Source organism: Gobio gobio (genome assembly GCF_949357685.1).
Source record: "Gobio gobio genome assembly, chromosome: 9".
Taxonomy (NCBI): domain Eukaryota; kingdom Metazoa; phylum Chordata; class Actinopteri; order Cypriniformes; family Gobionidae; genus Gobio; species Gobio gobio.
Genome location: NC_137115.1, coordinates 50,585,908 through 50,601,774, shown reverse-complemented (window position 1 = coordinate 50,601,774; position 15,867 = coordinate 50,585,908). Strand labels below are relative to the sequence as shown.

Below are 15,867 nucleotides of genomic sequence, written 5' to 3'. Positions count from 1 at the left end.
TAAATAATGTGACGCGTCGACGCATTTCACGCATGTTCACGTATTTTCACGTGACGCGTCGTTGCAGCCCTACTTCAGTGTCACATTATCCTTCAGAAATCATTCTAATATGCTGAATGGGTACTCAAGAAACATTTATTATCAATGTTGATAAAATTTTTTGGATTATTAGAAAGTTGACAATAACGGCATTTATTTTAAATATAAATCTTTTGTAACGTAAATGTCTTTACTGACACTTTTGATCAATGTAATGCATCCTTGCTGAATACATGTATTCATTAAATAATTTTTTTAATTAATTTAATTAATTTAAATTTAATGCATGATGCAGATGAGATGTAGCCTGGCTCGGCCTTCCTATGTACTTCCGCTTAATTTTCATTTTCCTTCAGTTCTCCGTCTAGGATTGCGGTACATTCTCTGGTTTTCTCTGGTCCAATTTTAACCGGTCCAATCAGAGAACAGAAGGAGTGGCTGAGAACGGTGACGTTGATGTCTTGCGCTAGTTTGAGATGACATGCGTCACGACCAAACGTTAGCGATTGGTTATGGCAGATCCAGAGTTGCTCTGGGCCGATCCAATAGTTTCAAACAGAGTACCCGCCTTCAAGGAAGTTAATGCTTGTCAATGGAGAGTGGCCAGACTCTCTGTACAAATTAAATGTATGAGAGTCTGGTAGGACCAGGCTAGATGAGATGTATACAGTATACCTATATGCTGAAAACTAAAAAAAAACATAAAAATGAAAGCAGAAATCATGCATTATCCACTCGAAGCCAAATATTTTGAGATTATGTAGATATATTGGCCATTTATTGAAGTATAGATATTTCGATTTTTTCTTTTTCAGTGACATTGCGTTCTGCTCTGTCCTCTAATATCAGAATGAGTCTTATGTAAAGGCGTTCGTTCCTGTCTGATCGGGGTCTGGTGAACCTGAACCCGGCCTAATTGTACAGGACTTCCTTAAGTCGTTCAGGGAAGCCACCAGCTGATTGATTTTGAAAACATGTGTTTTTGCACATCCCTACATGCCATCCGCATCGGCAAGCATGCATATTGCTCCTTTAGGCCTGTTCGCGTACGCTGTCTGTGCGCGTAACCTCAAAATACCCTTTCTCTGCCCACCGCCGTGGTGTGCTGTATTTTGAGTCTTGGCAGGCCTAATTGGATGAAGTGGAGCATGCGGTAATGTGTTGTCATGGTGAAGCGGCGCTGGGTTGTAATGTGATTTGCTGTAGTGGCAGTCAGAGCTGTAAATTCTTACTGATGGAATCAGGAGTGTGTCAGACGCCCCAGTGTGAACTAAACGTAGGTGTGTATCGGCCCGCGATCCTCGGCGCACACCGTTACATACTCACACACTTCACCTTCACACAAACAGTCGGGAGGGGAAATAGAGCTGAATTGATCAGTATCGATGGGCGGGAGTCTGTCAGGCCATAACGCTTGACACCGCAGGGAATGTTTGTGTGCCGGAGCGTGTCTCCTCTTGTCCCTTCAGTATGAGAGTGTGTGTGTGTGCGCGTATAGGAGGTCGGGAACACACACACACTTTTATCTTTCCCTCTAAAACAGCTCGTGTCTATGCCTGTGTGAGATAGATAAACCCAAAATTCATGAGCTATGAATCAGGCTTAGGCTGCCTTTGATGTCCTATACTACGAGGAGACACTCCAAAGCCTTCTGTATTTGTGTGTGTGTGTGTGTGTGTGAGAAGAGCGAACCGTATTAGCAGTACGAAGGCAAGAGCAGCAGCTGTCAGCTTGTACCCATCAGTTTGGCTTTGACTCTATTGTCTGAGGAGACGGTGGGTAGATGCCTGCGGGCTGGCACACATGCCACATCTACTGTTATTTCACACATGGATGTTGTATCGCAATTTGTGCGTTGTAATTCATAATATCAAGCTTATTATTGTGACATGTGCCATGTCGTTTTCTCTCACTGTTGTGTTTCTCTTCTGATTCTCATAAACACGCGCCGACACACACACACACACACACACACACACACACACACACACACACACACACACACACACACACACACACACACACACACACACACACACACACACACACACACACACACACACACACACACACACACACCTAATGATAGCTCTGGTGAGCTGCTGTTTCTATAGCAGCAGGTAGTAATGCTAACGTCTCACTCTGCTCTCTCTGACAGATCGCTCCATCTTCTGACAGCTTGGTGACGCCCACAAAAGGAACAGACTGACCCATAACTCATGGCTTCCTTAAAACTGGGACTTCACTTACACATGACCTAGGACTGGGAGTTCACCGTGTTGCATTATACTGTAAGTTCCCTCTTCTTGATGGCTGTGTCTTAATCTAGTGAGATCATTACTTAGATATCATTATTGAGCATCTTCAATTGGACTTGTTCGATTCATCATATTTGGCTTCTCAAAATCTAGTGAGCTCACTACCTAGATGGCATGTTTGAGCTTCATAGATATGTTGGAACCTTTTATTTCATGCATTTGACTTTTTTTGATAAATAAAGTTGAACCAACATTTTAGATACCAGTGAAATTTCACAATTCTCGATTGCAGTTTTCATGCCACAACAAAATCTGATCATACATTAATAAATACAGTTAAACAGTTGGTAATGTCAATAGCACACATAAATACTAGGGCTGGGATGATACACCAATCTCCCGATTCGATGCTATCACAATACTTGGGTTCTGATACAATATGTGTTTTTGTGTCAATATGTGTAACTCACCTACCTGTGATTTTCTAATGAACCTGAAGACATTGATAAGCATGTTCAGGTTAGTTTGATTAGGGTTGGAGCTAAACTCTGCAGGAAAGTGGATCTCGTGGGCCAGATTTGAGGATCCCTGCTCTAGACCATGGGGAAAAGATGAATGACGTGACACGTCATTGCTTGTCACGTGACACACCGCAGCAGCAACAGCGCTGAATGAATGATGATCTGCTTTTGTCATTTTTTCCTTTTTTATTCAGAATATTCACAAATGTGTTAGCTATGGCATGACATATCTGATATTCCGATTGTCAAATACATGCAAGTGGAAGTATATTGTCGTTTAAACACCTTTATAACGATGGCGTTAGTTGAGCTGTATGCGCGATGGGCGCCGCCGTGTAATACTGCCTTCACGTGCTCTCGGAATTATCGTAAATACGAGTTTCCTAGGTAAACATTGCACATGAACGCCCTCACATTTTGAAACTTAATGCAATGCGCTCGTAATCACGATTTCAGAAGTCGGAATCATCCAATTTCCGATAGCACGTGAAGGCAGCATTAGTTTGTGCCGCAGACGCAGTTCAGAGAATCGGATCTGTTGGATTTACAACCTCTATGTTTACAACACGTGAATTCATCCACTTCTCCCGAAATACTTCAAAGTAAGTGGCTGGTGAACTGGGAATAGAATAGAGTAAACATTGAAGTTACTTACACAATGTGTATCTGATATGAATAAAACGTGTCGAATTATAATGGAAAGGATTATTATTACCTCTTCCATAGACATCAGTGTGTATTTTACAAACTCTAAATGTATTGTTTTTTTAGTACTTATGTGAATTTATATGTTTGAAACCTAAAATAAACAGTATGTGGTTGAAAACACTGAAAAGTTGTGATATATGACAGCTCTGAGCGCGCCTGTCTCTGTTGATCATGTGATGCACTTGATCATCCGCTCCAGGGACCAGCCTAGACTGATTACACCTGTGATCGTACGTGCGAAAGGCTTAAAAACAATACATTTTCTGACACAATTTTTTGAAATGTAGGCTTAAATCAAACACATATTAATTCAGATTCTGGTTTTCACCGAACACGTAGTCATATCGTATTGTATCGATATCGAGATATCTGGCATGAAAATCGAGATATGAAATTTTGTCCATATCGTTCAGCCCTAATGCATGGATCTGGCACATCATAGACGTCATTTTGAACAATATATACTTGTTGTATTATTTCAATTGACATGTTCAGTTTCAGGTTCAAAACCTAGTAAGCTTAGACAACATTTCTGAGCATCTTTGGCATGCTGGAACGTTCAGTTTGACATGATTGATTTGATGAGTGAGGTTAACTACAGAATTTGTCAACATCGTTAGTGTTGAATTGTTCGGTACATGTTTGATTTGACGCATTCTATTCAATTTTGAAATGTTTGAATCAATATGTTTGGTTTGGCATTTAAAACCTTGTGAGCTAACTATCTAAATGGCATGTTGAGTGTCATAAACATGTTGAAACATTTGATTTGACGTGTTTGATTCGACCCTTAACTCGTGAGCTGACTGCAAAACAAATGTTTTTATAGACATGCTGTAAGATTAAAATGGACAGGGTCACGTTCAGGTTCAAAACGTTGTTATGATTATCATTGACATGTTGGGTTCAACATTAATTTCGATTAAATCAAAACACTAGTGAGCTGACTTTCTAGACAGCATTTTTGAGCATAGGCATATCATAACATTAGATTCTGCATGTTTGATTTGACCCTCGCTACCTAGATGGTTTCAGACTCAAACTATTGTGAGTTCACTATCTGGCATGTTTGAGCATCATAGTTTGATTCATCACGAATGATTCAACTTTAGTGAGCCAGATTACCATCTATAGTCGACATTTTTGAACACCATAGACATGTTGTAACGTTCATACTGACATTCGGTTTTGGGCTCAACTTAGTAACTTTTCTGCCTGGACGGCATTTTTGAACATTGTTTGCATGTCGGAATGTTTAGTTGGGCAACCGTTCAGCTCAATGTGTTTGATTCAACACATTTGTTTCAAAGTTTGAAATGTAACACTTTTTGGAACATTTCAGATGTTCGAGTAAACATGTTTGGTTTCAGACTCAAAACCTACTAAGTTCACCACCTAGAAGCCATTTTTGAGCCTCATGCACTGTTCAGTTTGGCACTCAAACCCTAGTAAGCTGCCCACCTAGATTACACTTTTAGACATCATATGTGTTTATGTTCGTAATATTCGTCTCGATTGGTTGAACAGGCCTGTGTTGTGTAAAAATGTCTAGGTAGGCACCTTCAGGTCCTGGAAGACAGCTAGTGGGATACCGTTACAAGCTTTTCTTTCAGTTGCACAATAAGTGATGTTTGTTGGCGGTATAAGAGCACTGTTGAAGAGATAAACAGACAGAAGGACACTCCCTGACGCCCCACCTGGGAGATTTTCGGCCTGCAGCCTCATCTGTATGTTTCAATTCTTGATTTGTTTGTCTGGTGTGTGGGCTGACCTGTTTTTCCTCTGCTGTGTTGTGTATTTGCGTGGTGTGATAATGGCTCATCTATCAATGATCTGAACAAAGTGTGTCTATGTGTGTGTTTGCGATGCTGTGTTTAGGAGCCCCAAGGACAAACTGGTGTTTCGAGTTTTTTTTTTGTTGCCCTTAGGCAGAATTCACTTCCTCCTCCTCTTGTTTTGCTGCCCAGTTTCTGGATGCTTCCACCTGAGATTTGGGTTTCTCCGGCTATTCAAGTGTGACTTCTGCCATGTTGTTTTAGTAAACATGATCAGGTGTTTATATGGCTTTCAAGGTCATGTTGTGTGTGTTGCTTGGATGGTGAATTGGTCAGTATTCAATTTTGGCGCCATCTGAATATTTTTTTGACACTATAGTATTTTATGTAAGTACTAATCCGGTTCCTTTTTAGCCATGTGCTTAGACACTCAGATATACTATAGCTCTCACTGTCACATTCACAAACCCAAACACCGGTGCACTATTTGATCACATGCCAGCCAGATGGCACACATGGGCATTTCCTAGTAACCCGCTGGCCTCCTGAGATCATCATTTTCTGGCTACAATTACAGATGGGTCAGGCCATCCAACAACCAACTAGTGATGTTTTTTCATTCTTTTTGTTTTGTTTTTATATAAGATTATTTTAATTATTTAGAGGGTTTTAACACTTATGGCATGCTGTGGTTTAGAATGCTAACAGTAACTACTGTCCACATTGTGCAACCCTCTCTAAAAATATCTCTAACTTAATTTTTCTTGAAGTAACCAACACTGTAGCCATCAAAGCTGACTTTGTTACAAATTCACAACCTTCAGCAATTAATTTGCAATATCGAAAACAGTGTCCATGTCTTTAATATGAAATATGAGCCTCTTATGCATCCACTGTGGGGGAAAAACTCCTGTACACCGGAGAAAAACATATGGATTATTATATACATTTCTTTAGAGAGAAGTATTATTTTTCCTATTTTCCTAAATAGAATGGACGGAGTGAGCATTACTGAGAGTTAAACACACTTCTGTTTCATTCATACTGGAAGCCGAAGGGCGCCCTCGTGCAGAAACTCCAAATATGCCTCAACAAAGTCATATAAATTGACTTTACAGGAAATCGCTAATGTGGGCAAAGGCATCAAGCTATTGCTGTAACTGAATAAAAAGATAAAAACGCTTTGACTGATTACACATGGAGACAATAAATACACGACTGCCGCAATATATGGTGTATTTGAGTTCAAGCCTTCTATGGTATTTTCATAATAATAAAGTATAATGCAGTGCTATTTGACTAAGCCTTTATCACTGTAAAGAAGAACACTATAAAATAATGCCTTCTATGATAAGAAGCCACATCAGCGCACAAAAGGAAGTTATTTCAAACACTCGACTGACGTTATGAAATGAGTTTGGAGTAAAAACATTATTAAGTGTTGTCTGGTTGGACAACTGGTTTATGAACGCTTCGCATTACAAGTTTGGGAAGATGTTTGGTACTTTTTCAAATGCACGTTTTAAGCATTTACTACTGGTCACAGGGCTGCTCTTCACTAACACGCTGTGCATATTAGGGCTGGGTATTGACACACATTTCACAATTTAATTCGATTTCGATTCACAAGCTTGCAATTCGATTTTAATTCAATATTCGATTATTTTGGATATATATCAGGTACAATACATGCCAAATTTTTTCAAGGAGAACAAATCTCTTCACTAATGCTGTAAACGATGAGAGTCAGTTGCAGCCTATAGGCTTCATTAGTCTGCTATAATATTGAAGGTAAAAAATTACTAATTTGTATTCAAACACTTAAAGGGTTAGTTCACCCTAAAATGAAAATTCTGTCATCAATTACTCACCCTCAAGTCGTTCGACACCCGTAAGACCTCCGTTCATATTCGGAACACAAATGAAGATATTTTAGTTGAAAGCTGATGGCTGAGAAAGGCTTCAGATAGGCCTCCATTGGCATTCAGTACATTTACACTCACACGACCCATAAAAGGCACTTAAAACGTCATTACTAACTTATTTCATGTTGTCATTATGGGGTATTGTTTGTAGAATTTTAAGGAAAATATTTAATTGAATCTATTTTGGAATAAGGCTGTAATAACAAAATGTGGAAAAAGTGAAGCGTTGTGAATACTTTCCAGATGCACTGTAAATATATATGCACTAGGGCTGGGTCAATTTATTTTGTTTTCTCCATTTTTCCGAACCGATTTCGATTCGTCATCCTGTTTTCAGTTCCCATCTAATAAATTTGCTGTAATCTTTAGTGCTTTATTACTATTGATATGAAATAGGGATGTGACGGTGAGGAAATTTCCCCACCGGTTAATTGATGTGTGACAACACCGGTAATACCGGTATCACCGGCGGAGGCTTTTAAATCACTAATTCTATCTAACCGAAAGTAACATGCACACGACCGCTTTGAACTGAAAACGCGCCAGTGCGCACACACCGTGAATGACAGCTCATCTGTAAATGCGCGCTCTGTGAGGCCATGGGTGCAATCAGTTCCCTAGTTCAGTAGTCGGGGCACTGATCAAGCATTGATCAGTCTATGATTGAGATGCACGCCATGAATGAATAACAGTTAGTCCGTAAAGCCTTGTTTATACTCGGTGCGCGCTGCAAAAATTAATGCGCGCAGTCAGCGTAGCGCGGAGGCTCGCACAGCGGAGCCAGGCGAAAGTAAACAATGCGCGCTCTGTGCGGCCGTGCACATTTTACTTTCGGTTTTGAATAAGCGCCAATTCGGCTGCGGGTTGCTTGAATTTAGGGTTCATTAGCCTATTATTCTTAATGAAAAACACAACAACAAAACAAATGACAAACTCCCCTAAATAGGCGCTTTTACGTTTCGCTTTGAAACCAAATCTTCCGCGATCATCTCAGTCAGCTCCTCACTCTTAAATCTGATGAATGACTCCTGCCGCTGTCGAGACTCACGGTCGGATCCTGCTTTATTAAGCAGATACGTTCAGTTTTTATTTGTATTGTCTGTTCTCTAACTGAACTAAATTATTTTATTACTATAAAAAAATCAAAAAGACGGTGGGCGGTGCCACTGTGGGCAAGTGATGTAACCAGTGTTGAGTCTGGACACCGGTAACACCGGCAACACCGACTATCGTAGCAAGCCTAATATGAAACAGTCTCAGATTTCAAATTACATCCATTATGAAATTCATAAACATAAATACGGTTTTGGCGCTGTGGTGTGAGATCGCTCTGGCGCCGCTCAGCACAAGGGAAGTGGCAGCGAAGATCGCACATGAGCTGATCTTCTCCTCCGCTTTAATACCAGTTACAGCACGAAATAAACATGAATGAGCATCTGAAAGTGTGTTAAAAGATACAGTACAACTTACCGAAATCTGTATCACGTCACATGGAATCGCTCTATCAATGTTTCAACCGCAGAAAGACGTCAATAAAACCTCAGAAAAAACCATATCCAGTGTCCATAAACTCGTTAGACAGCTAGAGAGGGGCATTTTGATAGTATGCACCATATTACATATTCATTATAATTTGTAATGTTCTTCAATATTTAATGCATGTGTAAACAAATCTGGCAAGTTTTTATGACTGTTTGTATTTCATATAACTTTATTATTATAAAAAAATTAAGTGTCATTTAAAGGGTTAGTTCACCCAAAAAAGAAAATTCTGTAATTAATTATTCACCCTCATGTCGTTCGACACCCGTAAGACCTCCATTCATATTTTTTTACTTGTCTTACATGAAAGAAGTTTGAAATCTTTGCAAATGTATTAAAAATAAAAAATCACATGTATGCAAGTATTCACAGCCTTTACATGATATCAGCTTTATGTCGGCCATCGGCCACCCTGCTTTCTAAATTATTATCAGCATAGGCCAACAAAAATTCGGTCAACCACTAATCAGTTTACTTTTTTAAAGTATGTTTCTGGTCTTATTTCTGCAAGATTAGTATATATTCAGTATATATAGTCATTCAGATTTTGTGAATGTGTATCCGTGTGTCCTGCTAACTCCCACCGTGTGGCACATGCATACAAGACCTCCCTCTAATCTATAATTCATATTTGCTTGTTTTCTCTGCTTTATTGATTAGCCTTCACTCACACAATGGATTTTATGCACCTTTGACCTTCATCGCTTATCTTAGTGAATTAAAGGATTATGACTAGCCCCTGCCTGGACACATGGAGTCCAAAACTCATGAAACCGTAACGACCTTCTTCTCTTCACAATGACCCTCATCTTTTTTTCCAGCATTATAAGCTTTCCTCTGTCCTTCACATCCAGTCAAGTAAACCCTATAGGGCTGATCAAACGCACAGCCCCTTCCTTCCACTGCACGTCTTTCCATTTTAAACACACACTGGCCAGCTGCTACCACCAGGGGGTTCATGTCTGACGCCCCACAAACAAAGTGACAGGAAATTGTCAGAGGAAACAAGCTGCGTTGTGATTGACAGATCCTGTCCTGGCAGTCTGTTGGTAGGTATAAGCTGAGTCACTTGCTGTAGGCTGCAATTGTACGTGCGAGAGGAATTAGTGTGATTTAAAGCTCCAGGGCTCATAAACCAACACCAAACCCTGTCAATGTCTGATGGGGGGGGGGATCATGAGACCCAAGTTAGTTGAATTAAAATCACTACTGGTTACATGCAGCTGCCGTGTGTGTGTGTGTGTGTGTGTGTGTGTGTGTGTGTGTGTGTGTGTGTGTGTGTGTGTGTGTGTGTGTGTGTGTGTGTGTGTGTGTGTGTGTGTGTGTGTGTGTGTGTGTGTGTGTGTGTGTGTGTGTGTGTGTGTGTGTGTGTGTGTGTGTGTGTGTGTGTGTGTGTGTGTGTGTGTGTGTGTGTGTGTGTGTGTGGTCTCCGTTTGAGCTTGCAGAATCTGAGCTAATTACTATGTGAACAATTAAAAACAGTTTGAAGTCTTTCAGATCTGGCACTTGGTGTGGGCTTGCTTCCCAGTAGTGTGTTAGTTTAAAGTGTCTGCATACTCACACATATATTCACACAGCTCATACTTGCTTTTCCCAGTTCACTCAGACAAAATAAAACAAGGAATTTACAGGCTGAGGGAAAACAAAACACTAAATCTGAAAGTATTTCCCTCTTACTTGTGCGGCTGCTCTTGTGAACTTGCCCTGTGAGTGTTGGGATGTTTATCTGCCAAATGTTGGGGTGAAACTTTTACACTCTCACCTTGAAGTGCTTGTACATTCACTGAAACAAAAAAGCCACCTTCAGTGCAGCTCTACGGTGCATTTAAACTCAGTGACTGTTGCCAATGGCATAACTGAGAGGAAACACTGTGAATAACTACTGTTTTTAGTTCTGACTGGATTGCATTGAAGTTGTATTTTGATACGTCTCATAAATTAGCAATGTATTGTAATTTAATATCCAACTTTATGCACACTAAATCAGTAATTAATTCATAATTGTGGTCAGAAAAGGAACTGCGGGAACCGTTATAGATTTTTTTTATTAGTTAGTTAGTTAGTTAGTTTATTTATTTATATAGCATCTTACAGACTACCACCGTTGTTCCAAAGTGCGGTGCATTGCAGTAAAAAGAAGAAACCAACAGCACAACAAGACAAACAAAACGCAAAACATCCATGTACTGATGTACTAAAATGCCAGAGAGTACAGGTACGATTTTAAGTAGAGATGCACCGATTGATCGGCCAGGGATCGGAATTGGCCGATTTTCTGCAGTCTCATGTGTCTCCGATTTTGAGCCGTTCCGTCTACATGCGGCTGTGAGCACGAGCGTTTTCACCTTGAAGTAGCCTAAACTGAGAAATTCAAGGGCTACTGTTGTAGCCTACAGTAGATTTAGTGCCGGCTCTATGTAGTAATAATATGTCTCTACTAATAATAATAATTATGCTTAAATTGTTGATTATTTTTCACTTGATCTTTTTTTTATAAACAATGTTTACTTTTAAACAGCATGCAGCCTCTAAATGTTTATGTATTATTTACTTATAATGATTATCTTCATAAATAATAAACTTAATACATTTAATACTTTTTTTTAAAAATGGTTAAATATTTTTTTTTTTAAACATTTAGCTGTGGTACCGAAATTGGTACCGAGTACTGTAAAATTTTTATGGTATTGGTACCGACTACTGGAATTTTGGTACCGTGACATCCCTAGATGGAAACATTTATTACCCAATTACTGAACTATTTGGAGGAGTATTGCACTCTTCAGGTTTGTTCATTCATAGGATCTTTTGACTTTTGTAAGACAAGTAAAAAAGAGAAAAGGGTCAATTTATTATGTTTTATAACTGATTTTCAGTTATTTGTTATTTCTACTTCTTTCCAGGCACAGAAAACTTATTTTTTGAGAGTTGTTTAAGTGAGAGAAGATCCTGTTGTAATGTTTAATAATTTATTTTGGAATAAAAATACAATTTTGCTTTGAAGAAAAAGTGGATTTTTGTTTGTATATGCTGTCAATTATAATTCTCAGAAAGAAAATCGGAATCGGCAAAAATCGGTATCAGCCGATCTCATTAACAAAAAATCGGAAATCGGAATCGGCCAAGAAAATTGCAATCGGTGCATCTCTAATTTTAAGCAGCCCTTAAAAACATTCAGATTTATGGAAGATCTAACATCCAACTGCAGATTATTCCACAATCTAGGACCAGCGATAGAGAAAGCGCGACCACCTTTCATTTTGAGACGTGTACGAAGAACAGTTAAAAGAAACTTGTTTGCTGATCTTAGACTTATGCCTGCACTGTAGGGCTTAATAAGCTCAGCTAATTAGTCTGGCGCCATTCAATTAAGTGCTTTAAAAACATATAGCAAAATCTTATACTGTATCCTAAAATGTATTGGTAGCCAACCTAAAGAGGCTAAGAAGGGAGTAACACGGTCCTTTTTCCCACCATTCATCCACAACCTTGCGGCAGCATTTTGTACAAGCTACAATCGGGCAATGTGTGTTTGGCAGATGCCAACATAAAGTGCACTACAATAGTCTAGACGGGAAAAGATATAAGCATGGACAACTTTTTCCAGGTCCCTTGCTGAGAGTATCGGTTCAATTTGGCTCTTAAATAAAAGAGTCTTTATCTGCCGATCAAAAATAATGGATGACTCAAAAAGTTCTTTACTTGTTCTTGTAGGAACCCCTTCCATGGGCCCAAGTCATCGATTACCGTTTGGCTACCAGCTGTGCGACCAAAAATAATAATTTCAGTTTTGTTTTCATTCAATTGAACGAGGTTTTCAGCCATCCACAGCTTTATTAGACAATAAGAGATTGCCAAATGTATGTCTTGATCTGAAACTGACCTTGAAATGAATTATTGAAAATGAAATGAGCAGTGGGCAGTTTTTGTGGAGGGACTGAGCCTAAATCTCACCTCAGAGACCTGATATATGAGAAATGTCTGTAGATGGTGTTAATCGTGGAGGGAAAGGGGTATAGTGTGCTGCTCTTTGGCCAGTACTCAGATCTTTAAACAATAACAATGCCGTTGAAAAATGGACAGATGTCTCATACATGGTCATTACGGTTACCTCCTTATCACAAACAGGCAAGCTGTGTATGCTTAAGCTAATATTTGGATGGATGGAGTGCAACGGAAGAGATGGAGATAAGAGGCAATGAAAAGGGAGATAACGTGAAGTCATACAGAGGAACAGGCGATGCTGAGTGGCTTTTCATAGTCACTGAGCCGCAGTGAAGCCTGATTCAAGCTGACTTTCATATTAAAGCGAGTCACTGGGATTCAGATTCACTCTTGCTCTCTTCCCTGGATTCCTTCACCAGCGCAAACCCTGTCAGATTTCCTCTCTTCCAGCTCCCGCCTCTCCCTAGTATCCTGTCTTTTTGTGTTTGTCTTGTTCTTTGACTTTCTGTCGGTTTCATTTTGTCATTTGTTCACAGTGAGGGATGAGGCATGTGGAGAGACTCTGAGACTCTGGGGCCTTTCTGTCTGTCACAAAGTTTGAGCGTCTTGTTCAAAATCTGGTGTATCACAATCCTGTGCTTATGCGTTCTTGGTTAAGTCTGTGAACAGTCCACCTCATTATACACTCAGCAGTTTCCATCAGTAATCCAGAGTCCTTGTTATGCAACCCCTTTTGTATGCAGCTGAATGTGGGCAGAATCCTAATCTTACTTTCAGATATCTCTCAGGTAATTGGACGCTTCACTCTGCTGACCCAACGACTCCATCTGTCATAGCTGTCATGTGACCAGGGTGAGGGTTTTCATGGCTGGTAAATCTGTCAACACCTGTCGGAGTGCCAGGGGTGTGTGGTCATGTAGTAGCAGGCATTGCACTTTGCCCTTAAAGGGTTAGTTCACCCAAAAATGAAAATTCTGTCATTAATTACTTACCCTCATGTCGTTCGACACCCGTAAGTCCTCCGTTCATCTTCAGAACACAAATGAAGATATTTTAGTTGAAATCCGATGGCTCTGAAAGGCCTTTGGCACAATGCACGGTTCACTTTCAAGACCCATAAAAGTTACTAAAGACGTCGTTACAAAGTCCATCTCATTACAGTGGTTCTACAATAACTTAATAAAGTGACGAGAACAGTTTTTGTGCGCAAAAAACCCCTAAATAACGACTTGTATCATGATGACCAATTTCAAAACAAGGCCTCATGAAGCTTCGAAGCGTTATGAATCAGTGAGTCGATTCAGCGGTTTGAATCGCCAAAGTCACGTAATTTCAGCAGTTTGACGGTTTGACACGCGATCCGAATCATGATTCGACTCGCTGATATATAACGCTTTGAAGCTTCATGATGCATTATTTTGGAATCGGTCATCACTATATAAGTCGTTATTTAGGGTTTTTTTGCGCACAAAAACTATTCTCGTGGCTTAATAAAGTTATTGTAGAACTACTGTAGTGAGATGGACTTTGTAACGACGTATTTAGTACCTTTTATGGGTCTTGAGAGTGAACCGTGCATTGTGCCAATGGAGGCCTTTCAGAGCCATCAGATTTCAACTAAAATATCTTCCTTTGTGTTCCGAAGATGAACGGAGGTCTTACGGGTGTCGAACGACATGAGGGTAAGTAATTAATGACATAATTTTCATTTTTGTGTGAACTAACCCTTTAACTGTTGATCAACACTTCCTTAGCTAGTAAACACCTACATCTGACTTTAGCCCTATTCGCATGGGATTAGTATTATCTGGGGACCTCGTGTGATTTAGGAATTACTCCCCCGCATCTGAATTTTGCGTGGCGCATTCGCACGGGATAAGCAAGTCTGTGATTTTACTCGAATTTACTGACTTATCTCCCGGATATGATGTCAAGACTTGCAAATGTTTTTTCGTTATAGATATAGCTGTATGAAATTATAAACAGCCGTATCGATATCATTTTGATTGTTTTATAGTAATAAAAATAATTTAGTTCAGTTAGAGAACAGACGCTACAATTAAAAACTGAACTGAGCAATAATAATAATATACGGCGGAAGACGGTTTCAAACCTAAATGTAAAAGTGCCCATTTAAGCGAGTTTGTCATTGTACTGTTCTGTTTTTGTGTTTTTCATTAAGAATAATATTAAACACACCATTCAAGCAATTTACTCCCAAATTGGTGCTCATTCTAAAGTGAAAGTATAATCTGCGCGGCCGCACGGAATTCATAGCGGTGCGCATTATATGCAGCCTACCGACATTCTTCGTGAAAGATAAAGATAGAAATGCTCACAGGACACAAAAACCTTGCAAAAATTATGTGCGATCCGCCTAATCCCAGCCAAATCACAGAGATGCCGATTCGCATGGGACTAATATTATCACAGGACCTCTGTGTTTGGCGAAATATGGTAGGTAATTTGCGGGGGAATTTTTACTTTACAAATTACAGACATGGCCGATTCGCACAGGATTAAGATCACAGACATTCTCTGCAATTATTACAAATCACCAGAGGTCCCCAGATAATACTAATCCTGTGCGAATAGGGATTTTCACACTTTTGGACTTTTGGTTTGATCCTTTACGTATGCCCAAAATCAAGATTGCACTGAGTGACCAAAATGCCCCTCAGGTGGAAGGTCATTTGCTCTGTTGCTTTTGTCAGTTGGTTATGTAGTGTGAAGTCTGATGTTTTGAGAAAATATATGGGGTCATTAACTTTCAATTCTTTCACTGTTTATTGAAAATGTTTACTGAAATGTGTTCTATGGTGTGACAGTTAAGAATATAGGGGTGTCGCACCAAAGGACAACAAAACGTTACACTTTTATAGTGGTTCCAAAAAAGTTAAATATTTAAACAATTCTGAGACAAAGTTTTACCATGTGCACATGTCATGGGCTTCACAGTAACATGACCTTGGATGGGGTCCTTCAACTAACTAAACTTATCAGTGGTATTTGCCTGATTTAAAATCAGGATAAGGTGTCACACCGGAGGACATGGTTTTCAGTGACAAAATGTATCAAGTTCCTACATTTTGGAAATATATGAATGAAAAAAAATATTGCCATTTACAAAAATAGTAAAAAATTATGCCTGAGG

The 15,867-nt window shown here is 39.5% G+C and overlaps 1 protein-coding gene across 2 annotated transcripts in view; it reads left to right on the top strand.

Annotated features, from left to right (window-relative positions):
* Window positions 1-15,867, top strand: part of sipa1l3 (signal-induced proliferation-associated 1 like 3) — a 149,998-nt gene that overhangs the window by 73,964 nt on the left and 60,167 nt on the right. For both annotated transcript variants that reach the window (XM_079825037.1, XM_079825038.1), the window contains exon 2: window positions 2,198-2,330. The gene's annotated coding sequence lies outside the window, so the exon portion shown is untranslated. The remainder of the gene's footprint in view (window positions 1-2,197; window positions 2,331-15,867) is intronic.